Genomic DNA, 21,896 nt, shown 5'->3' on the forward strand with positions numbered 1-21,896 from the left:
TCACCATCTTCACTAAGGATTCCACGGTGGCGGAGCAAGCCGCAATTGCTCTAGCCATCAGGAACCGTAAATGGTCTTTCATCTATAGCGATTCCAAAGCAGCAATTAAGAGCTTTGACAAAGGCTATGTAGCTGGGACTGCGGCTAAAAGTATCGACAAGGTCGAAACTATCAAAACTGAAATCCGATGGTTTCCTGCACATATGGGACAAGTGGACGAGACTCGGCCCAACCTCAGCGAGGTTACGAACGACCTGGCACGAGGACTTGCTTGCCGTGCCGGTCAGAGCCGAACCGACGCCCACTACCATTCCGGGGAGCATAAAGATCAGTTACTAACTTACAACGACATCACTAAATATTACTACTTGGACCGTAGGCAATTCCCTCTGCCACACGTAAAATTGAACAGGGCTCAGGCAGTCACGCTACGTTTACTGCAAACCGGGACGTACCCCACTCCGTATTTCATAAATAAAATTCACCCCGAAAGAGAAATTAGGAAAGAATGTAACGTGTGCGATGGCATCATTGACATCAGACACATGCTGGCGGGCTGTCCCGCGACTCTCACCGACCCCGAAGAAAAATGGCTTTACTGGTACAAGTTGTTAACAAGCTCTTCATATGACGATCAGCTACGGGCTGTCCAGAGGGTCCACGATGACGCCATAAGGCTCGGCCTGGCGGTGCCGACGTGGACGCGGCCCGCCTCGGTCTGAAAAGACCGGGCTTCAGGACACTAATAAAGTTTTGTGAATGAATGAATGAATCGGTTATCTTCCCTTCTCATTACGTGTCCTGCCCATGCCCATTTCTTTTTCTTGATTTCAACTAAGATATCATTAACTCGCGTTTCTTCCCTCACCCAATCTGCTCTTTTCTTGTCCCTTAACGTTATACCAGTCATTCTTCTTTGCATAGCTCGTTGCGTCGTCCTCAATTTAAGTAGAACCCTTTTCGTAAGCCTCCAGGTTTCTGCCCCGTACGTGAGCACTGGTAAGACACAGCTGTTATAAACTTTTCTCTTGAGGGATAACGGCAACCTGCTGTTCATGATCTGAGAATGCCTGCCAAACGCACCCCAGCCCATTCTTATTCTTCTTATTACTTCAGTCTCATGATCCGGATCCGCAGTCACTACCGGTCCAGAGTAGATGTATTCCCTTACCACTTCCAGTGCCTCGCTACCTATCGTAAATTGCTGTTCCCTTGCGAGACTGTTAAACATTACTTTAGTTTTCTGCAGATTAATTTTTAGACCCACCCTTCGCCTTTGCCTCTCCAGGTCAGCGAGCATGCGTTGCAGTTGGTCCCCTGAGTTACTAAGCAAGGCAATATCATCAGCGAATCGCAAGTTACTAAGGTATTCTCCATTAACTCTTATCCCCAATTCTTCCCAATCCAGGTCTCTGAATACCTGCTGTAAACACGCTGTGAATAGCATCAGAGAGATCGTATCTCCCTGCCTGACGCCTTTCTTTATTGGGATTTTGTTGCTTTCTTTATGGAGGACTACGGTGGCTGTGGAGCCGCTATAGATATCTTTCAGTATTTTTAGATACGGCTCGCCTACACCCTGATTACGCAATGCCTCCATGACTGCTGAGGTTTCGACTGAATCAAACGCTTTCTCGTAATCAATGTAAGCTATATATAAAAGTTGGTTATATCCCGCACATTTTTCTATCACCTGATTGATAGTGTGAATATGGTCTATTGTTGAGTAGCCTTTACGGAATCCTGCCTGGTTCTTTGGTTGACGGAAGTCTAAGGTGTTCCTGATTCTATCTGCAATTACCTTAGTAAATACTTTGTAGGCAACGGACAGTAAACTGATCGGTCTATGATTTTTCAAGTCTTTGGCGTCCCCTTTCTTATGGATTAGGATTATGTTAGCGTTCTTCCAAGATTCCGGTACGATCGAAGTCATGAGGCATTGCGTATACAGGGCGGCCAGTTTCTCTAGAACAATCTGCCCACAATCCTTCAACAAATCTGCTGTTACCTGATCCTCCCCAGCTGCGTTCCCGCTTTGCATAGCTCCCAAGGCTTTCTTTACTTCTTCCGGTGTTACCTGTGGGATTTCGAATTCCTCTAGACTATTCTCTCTTCCATTATCGTCGTGGGTGCCACTGGTACTGTATAAATCTCTATAGAACTCTTTAGCCACTTCAACTATCTCATCTATATTAGTAATGATATTGCCGGCTTTGTCTCTTAACGCATACATCTTATTCTTGCCAATTCCTAGTTTGTTCTTCACTGCTTTTAGGCTTCCTCCGTTCCTGAGAGAATGTTCAATTCTATCCATATTGTACTTCTTTATGTCAGCTGTCTTACGCTTGTTGATTGACTTCGAAAGTTCTGCCAGTTCTATTCTAGCTGTAGGGTAGCTGTAGAGGCTTTCATACATTGGCGTTTCTTGATCAGATCTTTCGTCTCCTACGATAGCTTACTGGTATCCTGTCTAACGGAGTTACCACCGACTTCTAGTGCACACTCCTTAACGATGCCCACAAGATTGCCGTTCATTGCTTCAACACTAAGGGCGTCTTCCTGAGTTAAAGCCGAATACCTGTTCTGTAGCTTGATCTGGAATTACTCTATTTTCCTTCTTACCGGTAACTCATTGATTGACTTCTTATTTACCAGTTGCTTCCGTTCCCTTCTCAGGTCTAGGCTAATTCGAGTTCTTACCATCCTATGGCCACTGCAGCGCACCTTACTTAGCACGTCCACATCTTGTATGATGCCAGGGTTAGCGCAGAGTATGAAGTCTATTTCATTTCTAGTCTCGCCGTTCGGGCTCCTCCACGTCCACTTTCGGCTATCTCGCTTGCGGAAGAAGGTATTCATTATCCGCATATTATTCGAAAGATCAGAGCTACTTATACTGAAGGTCAGGACCCGGGGAAGACCACCAGCCTACGTCGCCCCAGATCCGCACGTCAGACTCAATGGAATTGATATTCCTCAAGGTGGCTCCCTCAGAGTCCTTGGCCGCACAATACATAAACATGGTTCTGTTACAGCTAAACTTGCGAAGCTTCAGGAAAGCCTAACACAAGAAACCCATCTTACTCGGTGTATAACTACCCAAAGAAGAGGACTTAAAGAGCAAGAAACCGTCCGATTAATCCAAGCACTCCTTATCAGGCGGATCACATATGGTATCCCGTATCTACTCATCAAGAAAGCTGAAATTGAAAAACTCAACATGGTCACCAGAAAAGCAATCGAGTGCACACTAGGACTTCGCACTACCACCTCAACCACGACACTCCTCAAACTTGACCTCCATAACAACTGGGAAGTAATTAGTGAAGTGCACAGAGCCAGCCAGCTGGAACCCCTTAAACTGACTGAAACAAACATAGCAGTACTTCGCCATCTCGCATACAGGGAAAAATTCACAGCAGACTCGGACAAGAAAGCGCCATCGCCGCCACTTTTTCGTGACTCTATCTCAGTCGCACAACACCTGGCAAGATGCATGCAACGTACCACAAAAACAGAAGGCAATGACGAGTTAGACCTTTCAGGAGAAATACTCAGAGAGCCCCAACACGAGATATACAGATGCGGCAAAATACCCATGTAGAAGAACATAGGCAGTTACCGTGACCAACAATCAAGGGAAAGAGCTTGTCGCTGCCACCATACCGGCCAGAAATCCAGAAAGGGTGGAGGAAGAGGCCATCGTCCTCGGCATCGCCGCATAGAAAGACACAGAAACCATCTTGAATGACCCACAAACGGCCTGTAGAAACGTACGAAAAGGCAGAATTTCTACCGCAGCAGTGAAGATTCTAAAAGAAATAACGAGATGCCAAGGACTACCCGAAACCTACTTTGCATTGACCCCAGGCGACGAACACCTGGCCGCAAACGAAGCAGCACATGCTGTCGCCCGAGATCATACCAGCCGGTATTTCCTGCCGCACGGTCTCCGGAAAGGGATGAGGGAGGAGGAAATACCCATCAACAACGCCGTAATATTGCAACATTCACGACTGGAAGGAAGACAACATCCTCTACCACATCAAAAATTATGCAAGGAAGTAGCCACCCCTCCGCAGACTACCAACGAATACGTATGTCCTTGGAATTATCATGCACCGGATGCACCCCCCCCCCAAGTTCTCATACCTATGCCGATATTGTGATATACCAGACACCCCCCCCAACACATAGTGTTGGCGTGCCCATATCGCGAGAAAAACAGTCAAGATGATGCCTCAGAACAGCTACAAGTGATCGAAGAGACGTGGTAGCAACGTTAAAGGCACAGATCCTGGAAGATCAGCGAAGTCTAGTGGACCGGACCCGGGCTGCGGCATTAGCCACTGGCTATCTAGACTAAGAGAGCCGCCCACCTAGGGAAAAGAAAGAACACTTTCTCGCTCTTTCTCACAATAAACGTCCATTCCTCTTCCTCCTTACGCAGATATGAACCATTGGTGATGATAAATTTTGTCCGCGAAAAACAAAATCCATGGAACCCTAGCCATGTACAGCTTTGCTGTAAAACAAAAGCGAGAGAAATTGAGACGGTAAATTGGATGCAAAGGGGAAAAAATCATGAGCCATTCCACTCTGTGAAGGTCAATGACGAGCGAACCTGTTTATCATACAACACAGATGTGACACAGAGTTTTGAACATAGGTATTGACTCCTTTACTGAGATATTTAGATACATTCACGAGTCGATGGCACCGTCGCCCTGGGGAGCCGCAGAAAGTTAGGCGCGTGTGACGTTTACACGGGACCGCCACCACGGGAAAGCGGAAGGAAAGGAGAGGAGATCCGCACGCTCGGAACTCCTACAAAAAGAGGGCGGTGTGAACGTAGGCATCCCGACGCTGGTCAAAGTGTTGTATCTGTAGCTTAATATTTGATACGGGTAGTATTTCTGCCCAAGATATTAGACTTGTTTTTGCAAGTTGCTGGAGCGCTTGAAGCCTGCTTCACCTCTGACGCTTGCCGGCCTGGTATTGCATGATGTTCGGGATCGGCCCACAGGTCTTTGGTGTACGGACTTCAATCTGCGGGAAACTAGCCATCTAGAGCTTCGCTGCAAAATGGTCCCGAGAATATACTATGGCAAGAAAGAAATCAGGAGGGAACATTTCCACGGTGACACAAACGGCAGTGGCTTGCTATTTGATGGACAAGCTGGCTGCCTAATGACAAGCTTAGGCGCATATCCGGCACACCAGCATCTGTTTGCTACAGAAAAAGTCTGGATGGAACACAGCGGATTGTGTTGGAATACTAAGATGTTCAACAAGACAGAATGGCTGGGAATGTCCATCATTCATAAGCGCTGATGTTTAAGCTGATGGACCCTCCGAGGTTGCTAAGTGGCTATGTTGTTAGGCTGCTGAGCAGAGGATCACGGGATCGAATTCCCCCATCGCTCGTCGCCCCCATCGAACTGCGGCCAGTGTGGCCGCAGTTTAATGGGGGCGAAATGCGAGAACACCCGCGTACTTAGATTTAGGTGCACGTAAAAGAGCCCCAGGTGGTGGAAATTTCTGGAGTCCTATACTACGGCGTGCCTCATAATCAGAAAATGGATTTGCCACGTGAAACCTTATCATTTTGTTAAGGTTGATGGGAGCACTAGCATGTCGGCAGTCTGGATAACGCCATTAGAGTGTCCGTATGAAAGAATCTGCGAAGAGGTGGAGTAGACATTGTTGCATTCATGTGCAAGGCTACGGTATAGACATAGACAAAAATCTAGATTGCAAGGGGTTCAATAAAAGTAACTATATCAAAGTGGTCAGGTAACTATTGATTGTCGCCCACTTTCAAAGAGGACAACATTAAGGAGACGGCATCTGGGACCATCAGAATGATATGGAGGAGCGCGCGGTTGTTACACCGCTATCCCATACACTTGGTTAAAGAGGGAAGGAAATTGGCCTATTTATTCAATGTTTTTTTTTTCAATCTATAATAAACAATTTATGGAGAGGACTATTTCTGCACAAACAAACCGTTTTGTGCAGCTTTATTAGACACAGAAACCCAATATCACTGCACTGACCCCAAATATAGTTGCATTGGCCTGCATCTGTGTTCCGCATGATATACTTAAAAGTCACAACAAAGTCATATACACATCACGTCACTTCATAGTAATTTATACGGCAAATGAAACTCATATATAAGTCCAATATATTCAACGTCTATTTACCATGATGGTATATTTTTACCACCGCTTGGACAGACCTTGCGTCACTGAGTATAACACCATCTGCTCCCCTGGAAGCATCACGCAATTGCACATAATTCGCAGTCGCCGTGCCCTATATAAAAGATCGCATCCTAAATGCTTATGAAGTCCTGCTGTGACCAAAGAGAGGAAGAAGCTATCTCCCCAGGCAGCTCGTCGTTGTTCTGCTGTGAAAAAGGCTGGTTTTGAAAAGCGTGATGGGCCACCTGAGAAAAAGTGACTGGAGCCCATGACCAGAGCGAGGAACACAAGCAACGTCTACACCGCAGACGTTAAAGTATGTCCAATCGTCAAGCAGACATCAATGAATAACATTCCAGGAGTAATCATAATGATCATAAAAGTCAGCAATATCGTTTAGTAGTTCCCGCTTAATTACCGTAGCGTTCATGTTCAACCGTGTAATGCCAGAAATTCCAGAAATCGAGCGGGATGCCAGAAGTCAACCGCTCGGTTTCAAAAAATTAACTAAGTGTCCAAAGCTACGTCAGACCTACAAGCGAGCAATCCAGTCTATTGCCTTTGTAACGAAGAAGAGTAGTCTGCCTGTGCCACAGCACCATCGCTACTGACATGAGCTCGTGGTTGCTGTCTATCTCGCCGAACGCGTGTGACGGCTACCCGTTCGCGCCCGTTGCTAATAAATCTCTTAGCAAGTGGTGGCCGTGCTGGTTTTCGACCACCCTGGAACTTCGGAGTCGCACTCTACCCCCCATCATGCCCGATTACGCACGCACTCCTCAAGCTCCTCCAACGGCGCCGGCCACCTTGGTTTGTGCCGGTGCCTTACGTCAGCGAGATCCCCCTATCTTCTGCGGCACAGATGACAAATACGTTGAAGATTGGATATCGTCTTATGATCGAGTGAGTGCCCATAACCATTGAGACGACGTTACCAAGTTAAGAAACGTCGCATTCTATCTTGCGCACGTTGCGAAACTATGGTTTCTAAACCATGAAGCCTCACCTAACATCGTGGTTGGTCTTCAACACCAACTTTACCCAAGTTTTCGGTCGGCTTGCAGTAAGAAAGCTTCGTGCAGAACAGCGTTTGCGCACACGATCCCAAGAGGCCAGGAGAGAACTTCACGATGGTATAGCGATGGTGCTGTAGTAGCGAGGGTACGTCAGTAGCGATGGTGCTGTGGCGCAGGCAGGCTACTCTTCTTCGTTACACCTTAAATATACGGTGAAATGGCGGATATATAAAGAGAACGCTTTTAGGGCAACCACGTCCCGCGAAGCTTCCCGTTACCTTCTGAGTACAGTGGTAAAACTACGTAGAAAGCTGCTTAAAAACCTGCGCTAGCAGGACAGGGGAGCGTGGTCGAGGGCTTGCTATCCTAGCAATACATTCGTTTAGAAGTGCCCCAAGATGTCAGGAACATAATGTGCAAAATCTGTAAAGATTCGAGGCAGGGGTAATATGGCAAGTGGAATATCAATTAGGCAACCTACATTTTTATTGTATACTGATAATGGAATTCCGTTTGGACAGCTTCATTGTGGAGTGTCCGACGCCTTAGAGAAACAAAAACCAAAAATCAGCGTTGTCGTTCAGGTAACTCCTTTCTTTGCCGCACGCTTCCTCTCAGAGGCAACATTCAGCACCAGAACTTCTTTGTTCAAGTGAATAATTTTTTTAGCGCATAAGCATTCTAGGGCCGTTTCACTCGGGAACATGCACGTCCCTTTGTCTGCAACGCTTGACAAAGTGGGCTCCATAGAGATACATGGGACCCCGCAGGGCCACTTGCTTAAGCAGCCGTTTGATGTGTTTCCACACCACCTACCGGAGCACACGAGAGTTGCAACCTCCCGCATGTAGCCGTGCGTGGCTTAGCCGCGTGCGGGGAAAGGGGCATCCTTGGGGTTGAGCCGGTGCCGACGATTCGGAACTTTGGCCCCCCCAGCGGAGGCCACACAGCTATTTGGCCTCTCCTTCACATAGACGGCACATCCAGACTGGCTCAACTGGAGGAAATCTGCAGTCGCCTGTCCTGTCCTCCTCTCCAACCTTCTCCTTTCTCTCCCACTTTCAATTTTTCCTGTCTTCCCTTCAGATCTTATCACTTTCAAATTTCCTGGCGGCAAGGATTTAGCGGGCGCGGCTAACTACCCTGAGCTATGCCCTATTGCGTTAGAGCCGAGGTATGCAGCTGGCGTAATCAGGTCTAGCTTAGAAGCTCCTGCCCCATCACGTCGTTGGGCTCCGTGGTGGGCGACTGATGCCGTGTTCGAAAAAGGCAATTCTTATGGCTAGTTCTTTTCCTTGAACCGATCACCCTCCTAACAAGAAGAGGCATACTGATGTCACTGCTAGTTGTTCCTGAAGAACAGAATCAACTTTCCTAGATTTCATGTGAGCCATAGTGAGCACGAAGAAATTGCTGCATGATGTGTCACTCCTTTCAATGTTACAAGAGCTCTAACCAATCCCATTGGACAAAGTTATAAAATACAAAATCTAGCAAATGGGGACCTTCTTCTGGAATTGTTGTACCTTTCAGGAGTAACAGCCTTTGGGGACATTTCCATAGTTATCAGCCCTCAACGATCACTGAATAGCGTTCTTAGCGTCATTTCTGACAATCACCTGAAATATTTGACCGAAGAAGAACTCCTAAACCGATCAAAGGAAAAAAAATGTTGCAAATGTGTACAGAATAAAAATCAGACGGGAAAAAATGAAATAGAAACGAAGCACTTCGTCCTAACGTCCGCATTCAGCATACTGCCTCACTCTGTCGAAGTAGACTACACCAAACTGAAACTTCGACCATTTATACACAACCCGTGACGCTGTTTCAAATGCCGCAGGCACGGCCACGGCTCACAGAACTGCCGGTGCCGAACCACGTGCGTTAAATGTACTTCCCATGACCACCCTTCAGACACATGCAAAGTTGAAGAGCACCTCTGTATAAACTGCGAGCGCAGTCATCCAGCTAACTCGGGTGCCTGCCGAACATGGAAAGAAGAAAAAGACATTATCACAGTGAATGTAAAGGGAAATATAAATTTCAGAAAAGGGTGGAAGCGACTGTCATTGGTGCAAAACAAAAACTATTCTGTTGCACTGCAACAGGGTGATGCAACACATCGGCCGTCAGAGCCTTCTCAGGTGACACACAGTGTGGCTGCGCCAGAGCCTGCCGTGCCCTCAGTGGATACCGCTAGCGTTGCACCATTCCCTCGAAAGCAGGCTGTGCGGACCCCAGGTCAGCATGCCCCAAGGCCTCTCCCCAATCGGGGAGGCTCAACTTCAACGCACCCATGTGTCCAGCACGGATGTCCAGTGTATCTGAGGAAACAATAGACACAAGTCAAGGCAGCCCTGTGCCGTCGACGTCGGATGAAGGACGGGGCGGGGCTTGTTGGATCGCCACAAAGAAGAGAGGCCTCGGATCAGGGGGCTGAAAACACAACCTATATCTCTGACTCCAATCATATAGTACAAAATGGCTTTCATACACAGGAATTGCAGGGGAATTTTACATAACCTAAATGACTTAAAAGACACACTAGACACACTCTCACCTGTGGCCCTTTGTTTACAAGAAACAAACTTAGGTTATAAACATCAAAACATTCTAAAAAGATACGATGTCTTCCGCCACGACCGAGAGCACTCGAGCAAACTCTCAGTTGGTGTTGCTACAATAGCTAAATGTGGGGTTGCTGGTAAAGAATATGACCTTAAAAATAAATTAGAAGCGGTGGCAGCCATCCTGCGCACATTTAAAACAATTACACTATGCTGCGTATACCTGGAGCCACATCTTAGAGTCACTACATGCATTGGAAAATCTTATAGAATAGCTACCAGAGTCGTATTTTATAGTCGGAGGTTTTAACGTACACTGCAGCTTTTGGAGCAGTGACAAAACCGATTAAGAGGCCAAGGTATCGAGGATCTTAAACAGAGTAATAACCTCCGTCTACTAAGCACCGGGAAACCAACCTATCGTTCACCTAGCTGAAGATAAATAAGCTGTATTGATTTATCTGTTAGTTCACACTTTATTTTTACAGACCTAAAATACGTTATCCTGGACAACCCATATCGAAACAATCACCTACCTGTGCTGGTTAGTTTAACACAGTCGCCGGAAGTAATCCCAAGAAAATCACGAGGGTGGAAGCTTAATTTAGCCCACTATGCACTGTTTCATGAAAAGGCCAACTTCGAAAAAAAGTCTCAAATAATATCAACATAAATTAACCTAATGAAGCTTTCCGAAAATGTATTATTGACGCTGTAACCTGGACATTGATTCACTCCTCAGGAGAAATAAAGCAATATACCAAAGTTGGTGTACACAAGAATGTAAAGAAACGAAAAAAAGAACAATAGAAAGCCTTGGGAACTTTTCGCAGGTGCCCAGCTGCAGAAAATTTCGTAAATTGAACAAGTGAAAGCGAAATCTCGATATATCCGCCATAGTGCCGGAAAATCTTCTAGCATAGCCACGTGTCCTCTACAAACATCTCAACAATATCAAAACAAATGTGGAAGACGCTGCGAAAGCAAAATAACAGCTGCTCCCTATTCACACTTACCCTCCTCATAGCCCCCGGTATACAGACAAGTATAGAAGAACAGGCCGACATATTGGGTGAACATCTCCTGGTAGCCTTCAGTTCGTCGAACTATGCAGAATGATTTCTAACATTGAAAAATACAGCTGAGACCACCAATAAATGGCACTAGAAATGAACCTTACAATAGCTTAATTGCACTTGAAGAAATCCAGAGTACTGTCCGCTGGTAAACATAGTGCACCTGGCCCCGATAAAGTACAGTATCAAATGCTACGCCATCTCTCTGAACCTGCCGGAAAAGCCCTTTTAAGATTTTTTCACAAAGTTTTGGTATCGGGGAAAATACCAGAAGCCTGGAAGAAAGCTATTATTGTTCCATTTTTGAAACCGGGAAAACCGCCAACCTGCCCCAGCAACTATAGGCCTATAGCCCTCACAAGCTGTCTTGCAAAGTCCTTTGAAAGTGTCTTGAATATTACATAACTTTTGTGCTTGAAGCCCGTGAGCTTCCTGATATTTATCAATGTGGTTATAAAAAGGCATCCTCCACTAATGACCCATCATAATGTTCATCATGAATATACGGTCCCAGAAGCGTTTATGCGAAAACAACCCTGTCTTGCCGTCATTATCGATATAGAGAAGCCATAGGACAGAACCTAGAGGTTCGTTATTCTTAAAGACTTGGTCAAGCTTGACATGCACGGCAGGATGTTGAACTGCCTAAAAACTTCTTTCTAACTTCTTTCATATGGAACGTCTAACCGTTCGTTCCATATGCGCCTAGAAGAGTTTCTTTCAGGAAAATGGAGAACCACATGGGTGTATCTTAAGCATAACACTCTTGGTTCTAAAAATGAATTCTATTAGCAAAATAACGCCTAAGTCCATTATGTACTCAGTCTATGTCGACGATCTTCAGGCAGCCTGTGCGTTATCCAACATATCAACACGTGAAAGAGAAGCAAAGCTAACAATAAATAAACTAGCAACATGCGCAGAGAGAAATGGTTTCCGCTGGCTTCTTTCTCACCCAAACAAAGCGTACAGACTGACCCCACCCGACACCAGAACAAAACCGAATTACCCACCCAAAGCAAGCATAAATTGCTAGGTATTACTTTTGACAAGAAACTTACTTTACCTCCACACAGAAACAGCCTGAAAAAGAAAGCATCTCGATTTCTGAAAATTCATGAAGTCCTTTCACACAAACCGTGTGCTTCTGAGAGGGTGTGCCTTCTACAAATTTATCGTTGTTTTATACGCTGCTGCCTATACTATGAGTGCGTAGTGTATGGCTCGGCAAGGAAGTCATCCTTGAACCGCCTGGACTCCGTGCGCAATTAAGGTTTAAGTCTTTCGACTGGAGCATACAGGACTGCGCCTATAAACAGCAGGTATGTAGAAACCAATTAACCGCCAATTTCAGACAAGAACCATGCTCACATGCTCATACATCCTAAAAATTTGTTCATTGCGTAAGCATGTCGTTACTTATTGTTACAAGGTGCCCGTCATGAAACCAACAATCCAGAAGCACTAAAACCACTCCTCGTCTGCTTTGAAGAGAGATAGAAAGAATTACACATAACGCACACATTGCCACAGAGAGCCCGGAAACCCGATCCACTCCCACTATGGTATTGCTAGCCTTCAGTGTGAGACTCCACATGAACATATATTCAGGAAAAAAAAACACCACACACAGATATATTACGAGAAAACTTAGCGCTAACCGAAAAATACGCGAATTACATGGCGTTTTATACTGATGGCTCCAAATGAGCAGGCTACGTTAGAAGTACCGCGATACAATACCAGCGAACATTGTTTAACTGCGCGAACAAACGAACCACAAAGACAGCAAGGGACATGGACTGCGCCCGTCCATGTCCCTTGTTGTCTTTGTGGTTCGTTTGTTCGCGCAGTTAAACAATGTTCGCTAATATCTACCAACTCGCCAAAGAACAAGTTCTTCTAAGATACGATACCATTTTAAAGAAAGCACTAGGCCTACCTCGGTGTGCATAATTTTTTCTACGGAGTGTAGTATCTTTGGCTGTAGAAAAAATATTAAATGAGAACACTGAGAATAGCTTCATTAACACAGACTCACTAAGCGTACTAACATGGAAATGCAATTACATCATTAATCGGCGCCATCCTACTTCACATAACAAGAGTCACAAGACAAGGACACAACATAAAGTTTTGATGGGCGCCGAGCCTCGCAGTAATCTGTGGAACTGAGAAAGCAGACGAATATGCAGTGAAAGCTCGACATGCCAAAAATCATGAAAGCGAGAATTTCTTATAAAGATTGCATGCAATTAGTGCACCATGAGCTGAGAATTAAATGGCAGACTACACGCAAAAATTAATCCAACAATAAACTTCACCTAGTAAAACCTGTCGTAAAAGAATCGAAGTAATGTTCACATCGAGAACGCTTCATCGGGGTCATATTATGTCGCTTTCGCATTGGACAAACGCGCGCTGCATACAACTTCCTTAGTACAAAACAAACAAGCTAGTTTGTGAAAAATGCGGAAATAAACTTACCATAAACCACATTTATTATCATGCGTGAAACTCGAAACGCTGAGAAAAAAGAAATGCTTTACTTCATTTTACAGTGAACATTACTCTTTTTACCCAGCATTGATTTTAGGCCAATATGCACTTGTCGATATGACACACGTTACTAGCTTCCTAATAAAAGCAGGTATCCGTGAAAAACTGTAACTTCTGAGCCTACGCTCCGCTGCAGATTGTTGCTGATGGATAACAGAGGAGAAAGGAAGAAGAAGATCGCGAGACGCAGCCTGCTGCGCATTGTTGCTTGTCAGCTATCATAACCCCATTGAATCTGTTTGTATATATATTGTAAATACAGTCTGTCTATACTCCGAGCATCACCGTGACGAATTTGTGAGAGCTGCTCGGTACCACTGCCGGAAACGAAGCTTAGCAGAGGACGTCGCATAACCGTGCTCACCATGAATGATGGCGAGCACGTGGACCAACGTCATTTCCGCGGTGCTCGACATCTCGCAAGCTTAACAACCTGTGCGGTTTTGATGGAAAGAGCCGCTAGCTTTCGCCCACCGCGAGCCTAACAGCGCCGACAGCTCTGCTACGAACGCGTGTCACAGTCGCTAACCACCGCTGCGCGGACACCAGTCTCGTACACCGCAATATCCTCCAGTTCGCCGCAGCCTCGTCGCTTTTCGTCCCCTGTGACTTTCAGCCGCACCCTTTCGCAAAACTAAGAAATGCAGCCCTCGGAGGTGGTGCTGCATTGCCGACTTCTGCAGCAAATCCTCTGTCTGTGTCCATAAAGAGAAGTGTCATTTATGTTAAAATAGATGGCGAACCTGTCCAAGCAATAGTCGACACTGGAGCCCACGTATTTGGGACGAGTGCTGCTAGCCTGCGTATACGTTCAAAGAAGGTCCTCTAACCAGAAACTGCACAAGTGCATTGTGTGGCACACAGCGGCGTGCTGGTTGCTCTTGGAATGTGTACTGCGCATTTAAGCATAGCCGGCTGCCTACTTCTGTTCTTTTTGCTTTGATAGACACAACTCCCCTAACGACGTTATCCTTGGATTGGACTGTTTATCCAATCATTATGCTTTCATCGACTACGGAATCGGCGTTCTTCGGTTGGAACCGCCTCAACTCGCTGATGCTCTGAGCACTGCCCCACCGCACTTGTGCTAGCTTGAAGATGTGCGTCTGTCAACCGAGGCAGTCGCTTACGTCGCTTTGACCGCACAGCCCGCGGTTTCTGACGCTGAATATGTGCTTCACCCCATCGTCGACGTGCCTTTGAACCGGAACGTTGCTCTTCCTCATAGGCTGGTCACAGTTACTAATTACGGCGTCGTTCTTCCGCTTCTTGATTTCAGCCTGTGCCCTCAAGTGCTTCCGGCCGCCATGTTCTTGGCCGGCGTTTCTAGTACTTCGGTATTTGGCATTGAGAGTTTGTATGTCTAGAGGTGTTTCTTAGCGCCAATTGCAGCTCACATCTCTTGTTCCTTAACGGATGGCTTCGCGAAGATGATTACACCTAACCTCACCTCTGCACAGGAGACGGACATGCGTCTGCTGCTGGAATCGCACAGCGACAACTTTGATTTCGGCGACCGGTTTTTAGGCCAAGCATCTGTTGTTGACAACCGTGTAAACACTGGAGACACGAATCCGATTCTTCGGCGTCCCTGTCGTGTATCACATGCTGAAGGTAGAGTGATCCACTCTGAAGTGGATAAAATGCTCCGCAATGGGATAATCGAACCATTAACCAGCCCATCAGCTTTTCCTGTCATGCTTGGGAAAAAGATGGTACCTGGCGCTTTTGCGTCGATTATTGTCATTTAAACAAGATCCCGCGAAGAGATGTCTACCCACTACCATGCATTGATGACGCCTTGGACTGCTTGCACGGAGCTAAATACTTCTCGTCCATTGATCTTCGGTCACGCTACTGGAAGAATTCAGTTGATGAAATGGACCGCAAGAAGACGGCCTTCATCACACCTGACGGTTTATATCAGGTAAAAGACATGTCCTTAGGCCTATGCAATGCTACCGCGATATTTCAACCTACGATTGACTCTCTTCTGCTAGGCACCAAATGGACAATCTCTCTTTTTTATCTTGACGGCGTTATTGTTTTTTTTTTCTCCCAGGTTGGGCAGCCACCTCACCTGACTCGCTGCAATTCTTGCTGTCTTCCGTAAAGCCAGCCTCCAACGGAATACCACGAAATCTGAATTCGGGTGCCGCATCCGGTGTACAACCAGGTGACGCATCCGGTGTACAACCAGCGGTGCTATGCAGGATACACCGAGTTTCTCGTTCACCCGAGTTTTACCCGAATTTGCTCGACGGCAGTCAGTGAACGAAGATAGTGTGGAATGCGCAAAAGCTATAGGCAAAAAAGAATATAGACAAAAGGCGAGTATAACAACATGAGCGCATACTGCGCGGCACGCTGCTTCCACGTTTCAAGCGCATAAGGCTGCACAGCAAAACGCTCCAGCGCCGCGTATTCTTATCAACGGATTATCGCAACTTAGCAATACCGTGACTGTCCCGCTGTCTATCTGCACACTTGCTGTGACCTGCTTGCCGCGTCTTTCTCGATCGCGTCAAGGGCGTGCCTCCTCGTTCGGGCACTATCTCTCTATCCTCCGTCGAATGCGAACAGGGTACATGCGTCATATCCTTCCATCTACACTTTCGCTCAATCGAATACGTTAAAATGCAACAAATAAAATAACAAACATTTTTTTTTCTTGAAGTATCTGTTTTGGTTTTGAATTCTAGAAATTTCTGACGACAAACGGGGATCGCGCAAATTATTAAATTTTGCCTTCTTGCCGCGAGCGGCGACAGTGAGGCGAAAGGTTAGAAGCTTATACACTGAAGAGGGTCGCACGCACTAGAATGTTCATATGGGGAGGAGACGCCCACGGGCACATCAGTGCTATTCTCAATAAAGTCAGTCATGACCATTCTTTCTCTATTCGATAATGGAAACGCGGCGCCGGGGTACGGCTGTTTATTGCAGGCGCTTCACTAGGTTATTAACAATTTGAAAGTTTCCGTACATGTACGGCGGCGGTTTTCTGTCCCGCAAGGTCTTTGCCGTACGGGTACGGTTCCGACCCTCCGTTTGAAATTTCGCGCCATAATGTCGATGCGTGCTCATCGGGAGGTGCTGCCGCCTCTTAGCACGTACAAGAAGCGTTTGACATTTGCGCTCTCTTCTTGGGGAGTTAAACAGAACTGATTGCTAGCTTCAGCGCGTCGCTCAGACTGCGGCAACGCCCCTTTGTCGGTTTCGGTTTCGCCGCGTGATCGCAACGGAACCGCGCGAAACCTCATTTTCTTTGTCGGCACTCTCTTGCAGGGCAGTAGAAGTTGATTTTTATCTTGATTGGCGCTGCTCTTAGCTTGTTTATAAGTGCCGTTCGCGAGGTATTCTCGCTGTCAGTGGCAACGCGGTTTCGCTTCCGCCGCGTGATAGCAACGGTGGCGCGCGAAACGTGGCTTTTTAGAGCGCAGCTCTTTGGCGTGCGTTCCTGGGTTTCGCGTCGTCGTCGGCGTTGTCGTCGGCCTCGTAACCAGCTCCGCCCCCCTTTCATCCCTCCAGCGCTAGCAGCGACCGACTGATACCGCTGGATGCCGCTGACGCCGCTAGAGAGTCAAGATAACGTGACTGCATAGAACACCGTCGCCGCCATGCAAAAAGAGGAGGAAAGGGTCCCCCCCCCCCCTGTTCTTGTGTGGCGGATAGGGTGCTCTTCAGTTGCCGACGCACCGGTTATTTCACGTAGGCCCCGGCACGTCGACGAATACGTGACCACCTTCCCACGGCTAGACCTGGTTCTTAGCGCTGCGGAAGCGAGGGTATCATATTGTTTGTGTCGGCATCGGCGGCGTTGTCCCTGAAACCAACTCCGCAGCTGGGGTTGACTCACTATCGGCGTCAGCGGCATCAGTCAGTCGCTGCTATCTCTTCCCTCCTCCCTTTATCGTGTTGTCCGCTTGCTGCGCGCGCTTCTGCCCCCATCGTTTGCCGCTGGGTGTACACGCCGCCCCCCTCCCCCCTCTTCCTGCGAGTCTCCGGTTGTCAAAGCGCCGGCTCGAACTTAATTCCTTTCTTCGCTCCTCCTCCAATGCAACCCCTGTGCGGTGGCAATCAGAGAGCCAGATCGGTGGGACGTCGTGCACTTCCTGCAACTCGCATTAACCGTCCATCGATCCACGCCGATGTTAGTAGTGGGGGACTTTAATGTTGACATAAAGACAAACAGCAATTTCCTAACACTTATGCGGGAGAACATCCCGTTAGTCTCGCTCGTAGCGCGTCCCACGGCTGTGACAACCTCGCGAGGCACTTGTATAGATCTCGTCTTTGAGAATCAAGCATTGGTGTACCAAGTCGAACATATATCAGTCTATTTCTCCGACCACAAAGCTTCCTTCATGACTGTCAAGAACTGTTAGTGGAGTCTTTGTTAAAGGAATACGTGTGAAAAATAAACAAAAAAATTCTGTGATAGCGCATACATGTGTTGCTCGATTTCTTTGCCTCAATCTATCGAAAAGGTGAAACAGCTTATTTGCTGCGCTCAAATTTCGCATTAGGAAGTAACGTAATCGTCGGTAATTTTTTCTTTGTCGGCACGCTCTCGCAAGGGCGGCGGAAGTTGATTTCTATCTTGATTGGCACTGCTCTTAGCTTGTTTATCACCACCGCTCACGAGGTATTCTCGCTCTCGGCGGCAACGCGCTTACGCGAGAGGTTGCACCAGACATCTGCCCAAGGCAGCAGCACGCAGAGATGTCATGTGTGCGCCAACACAACTCCTCGCTCGAAGAGAACAGACACGCATTTTAGGTGTGCAGAGTGCTGTAAGGCGCTGTGCGTAGACCCGTGTTTCAAGGAGTACCACGCTCGGAAATACTATTGAACATTTTGCAGTTCTGAGTGATGTGGACACCAAAATACTGTTCCTAATAATTTTTTAGTATTTATTCCCGACTTTATGCATTTTGTGCATTCAAGATCCCCAATGAAGTAATTTGACTACCTGGGAAAGTTTTTCTCAAAACAATTCGACCCTCAAAGGGTTAAGGGCCACGCTTTACCAACTAAAAACGACACACTAGTCATAGGTACGCGAACAACGGCTGTCGCTGCAAAATGGCTGTACGTTATTTTACGGTCCGTAGTGACGCAGTGCAGTGAAAATGTACCAGTTTATATTTGTGCGGGAAGCCTCTGCCATACATTGCGAAGAAGTGCGTGCTTCCGAGCGACACAATTCATCCCTTATCATTGCTTGCGCAGTGAAGGTGCCTCTGAGCGAATCTACGCTGTACTCGAGTGTGCTGTGCACTCCAAGGTGCTTGCGGATTACCTCTGCTGGAGCCAGCAGCGATCGCAGGTGGATATCGTAACGACACCGCAGCAGTCGCATTTTGGCAGGTGAGGCCTCTTGTGTGCAGTTATGAAATGAGACTTCGAACGGACGAAGGTGTTGGAAATGTTGAGTGCGCAGTGCTTGTGCTGAAGAAATGCCATCGCACAAGGTGTAGAAAAGCGTGCGATTCTGGAACGCTGATCGTGTTTGCGACGCTGTGGCTCCGATAAATCACTGATGCCAGAGCAGCCATCTAAAACGACTGCTGCGATACGCACTCCTCAGCATCGTCGTCAACCTTGGCGGATCGACGCCTTGCAAGCAGCTAGAGTGACGTGCCGATAATTATTTACTGTGAGGTAAGTCGCCACAATGCAGGCAATGAAACCGTGTTGTGGGGCCATCTCAGCCCAAAAGATATATGCGTAAGCCAGTGACAGTCAACGCTTTGTTTTTGATAGTGTTGCTCAGTACATCACCGATGACAGTGCGTTGTGCATGTTTTATGTCGGCAGTCAAGATTGTTGATGCCTCTCAGCACGGCAGCGCGCCGCTGTTGCCAAACAAATAAGTTTGGCCTGGCCCAACCGCGGTGGGTGCGCGCACAAGAGTTACATGCCTCGCGTGGAGAGTGACATCAGGTTTTGATTGACAGGCGAACTCGTGCTAAATTCGTACATCGCGAAACCCCCTCCGAGTTCAACTCGGGAACATGGCGGCGGCAGCTGCAGCCTGTGTCATTGCATCCAACGGCAGCAAGCGGCAGTATGACCATCTGGACCCGTTCACGTACATGACTGACGTGGAGTTTCAGCGTCATTTTCGCCTGTCGAAGGCATCAGTGCGCTGGCTGTGTAACGAGCTGCGCGAAGACTCGTCTGCGGGGCGGGCTTCACTCGCTCACCGTCGATGAGCAAGTCCTCTGCGCCTTCCGTTTCCACGGGACTGGGAGTTTTCAGAAAAGCGTCGGCGCCGAGCGTTACATTGGGCGTCATCAAACTACTGTGAGCCGCTGTGTCAGAGATGTGTCTGACGCGCTTATCGATGCGGCAGTGCGTAAGTGGTGGCTGGCTTTCCCGAAGACTGCGGCTTAGCGTGCATATATAGAAGAACGCTTCCTACTTCGTGGGAACATTACGAACGTAGTCGGGTGTGTCCACGGAACGTTGGTAGGAATTAAGGCACCTTCAATGTCAGCGTTAATTTGGTTAGCATTGAAGCAATGTCTAGACACGTCATATTGCCATATTTGTCACTTCTGCGTAGCCGACAAATTTTGTGTTACCGACATCTCACATGCGGCTGCCTATGATACTGACTTTATCGCTGGTTGCTGACTGTTTGCCAATTGTTCTATTTGTCTGTCGGGGGCCTTCCAAATGGCTCACTTTCTTGGGAAAGAGGTTAATTAAGTATATATAGATAAACGGTTAACACAAATTATGTGAAGTACCCTGCGAATGCTAATCTCATCAAGAACTTGGCGTTATTCATTGGTGAAGTTACTTAGTATGCCTAATGCTGAATTTTGGTCATGCGTCATCTATCCGCCGCACTATGAAACAGCGAGGCGTTGCACAATTCGTTGCAGCGCGAGATGCGGATGTTGCACCAAGCTGAGATTCTCACGCACTGAGAATCTTAGTGTGCTGCCTTGCAGGAAGAAAATACTTCAGGGCGTTTGCTCTGTTCACTGATGATGCATGTGACCGAGGTTCAGTGTACTTTTTTAGGGGGGGGGGAGCAGCGTTATTGTGGATCGATAAATCATGTATATCAGTCCCATAATGGGGCTCTAATTCTTAAGCAGTAGAGCAATACAGATCCAATGCTCTGCAGAACTTTGTGTGCGTGAAGATGTCATGAACCACCAAGGCAAAATTACATATCGGGAGCAGTCTGGAGCAGACGCCCAATAAAACGTGGGTCTTTAACCCGCCATGATAAAAATAAAGATTGCAGAGCGAATAGAACTTTTGTGCAGCTTTAGAGCAATGATTACACAAACTGTGACATTCTCAAACGTGTAAAAGCTTGCCGCAATGCCAAAGTAGGATGAGGAATATGCAGCATATTTTAGCATTCAACATGTCTTGTAACTGCTATTTTTAATTTAGGCCTCGCTGTCACGCTTTTCCCTCCCGCACTCCCTTTACTGAAACGTGGCACTTCCTTTCCATTGGTGTCATGATAGTGATGGTAACAGCAGCAGTAAAGCTGGTTAATACTTGCCCCTTTGATTCATGTTAGTTTAGTTGTAAAGAATATGGCACGTGCATACACCTGTGCTGGAACCTTTAATGCTTGTGGTGATTTTATGGAGAGCTAATTTGTGTGGGTATATTTCAAAGAAATGCGCCATTGCGGCCTAATACCTAGAGCGTTGGTGAGGTGGAAGACTGGGTGTATTGCTGTAGAAGCTTGAAGCTGAATTGCACAACAATTCGACGGGACACAGAAATACACTCAGCAGAATGCTCTGCTGTATGTGCTACTCTTCTTTGCGTGCCGTCGAATTGTTGCTCGATCCAACTTCAAATAGAGCATTAGGCTTCTTTTGTGCAGGACCGAGGAAGTGCGAACAATTCGACAACATACCAGGGCCTTGCCACACAAATATGGAAGTCTGAAGGTTTGCAAACAAAGCTTTGCTGTCAAATCCACATGCTCATGTAATACAAGCGCTGATTGAAAGAACCTTCATACAACAATAATGGTGAAATCAATGGCCTTTGAAAAGTGTAAATTGTATATTTACACTGTTGACATAATAGGCGCAACACCGGACTCAACAGTTTTACTGGACAGAGCAATTTGTTTCGTATGTGAAGCACAAGCTTCCATTACGTGCTGTACAGATAACCAAGTTGAGTTTGTGTGGACGTGGTACACAACATTCACTGTAATCTGTTCTTGATTCTAAAGAAGTGCCAAACACTACCTATTTTTCAAGGAAGTCATGGGAATATTTGGCGAGACCTTTTTACAGCCCCTCATAATGGAAGTGTGGCCAGCCGGCTTTGCTTGGATGCCGTTATATATTTCTGTTACTGATCATTGTGTGCTATCAAGGTTCTAAAGTCTATGCAACCAGTGCAATTCATTACGTGATTCTATAGTCGGATACAACTTTAGCAGTCCGCGGATCTTCACTTCAA

General features: G+C 46.9%; 1 protein-coding gene and 1 pseudogene across 2 annotated transcripts in view; both read left to right on the top strand.

Annotated features, from left to right (window-relative positions):
- The window catches only part of LOC129384965 (uncharacterized), a 180,089-nt gene that overhangs the window by 137,819 nt on the left and 20,374 nt on the right, over positions 1–21,896 (top strand). The gene's annotated exons all lie outside the window — the stretch shown is intronic.
- LOC126532540 (U2 spliceosomal RNA) lies at positions 4,858–5,029 on the top strand (annotated as a pseudogene).

Source organism: Dermacentor andersoni, chromosome 4 (assembly GCF_023375885.2).
Source record: "Dermacentor andersoni chromosome 4, qqDerAnde1_hic_scaffold, whole genome shotgun sequence".
In the NCBI taxonomy this organism is placed as follows: domain Eukaryota; kingdom Metazoa; phylum Arthropoda; class Arachnida; order Ixodida; family Ixodidae; genus Dermacentor; species Dermacentor andersoni.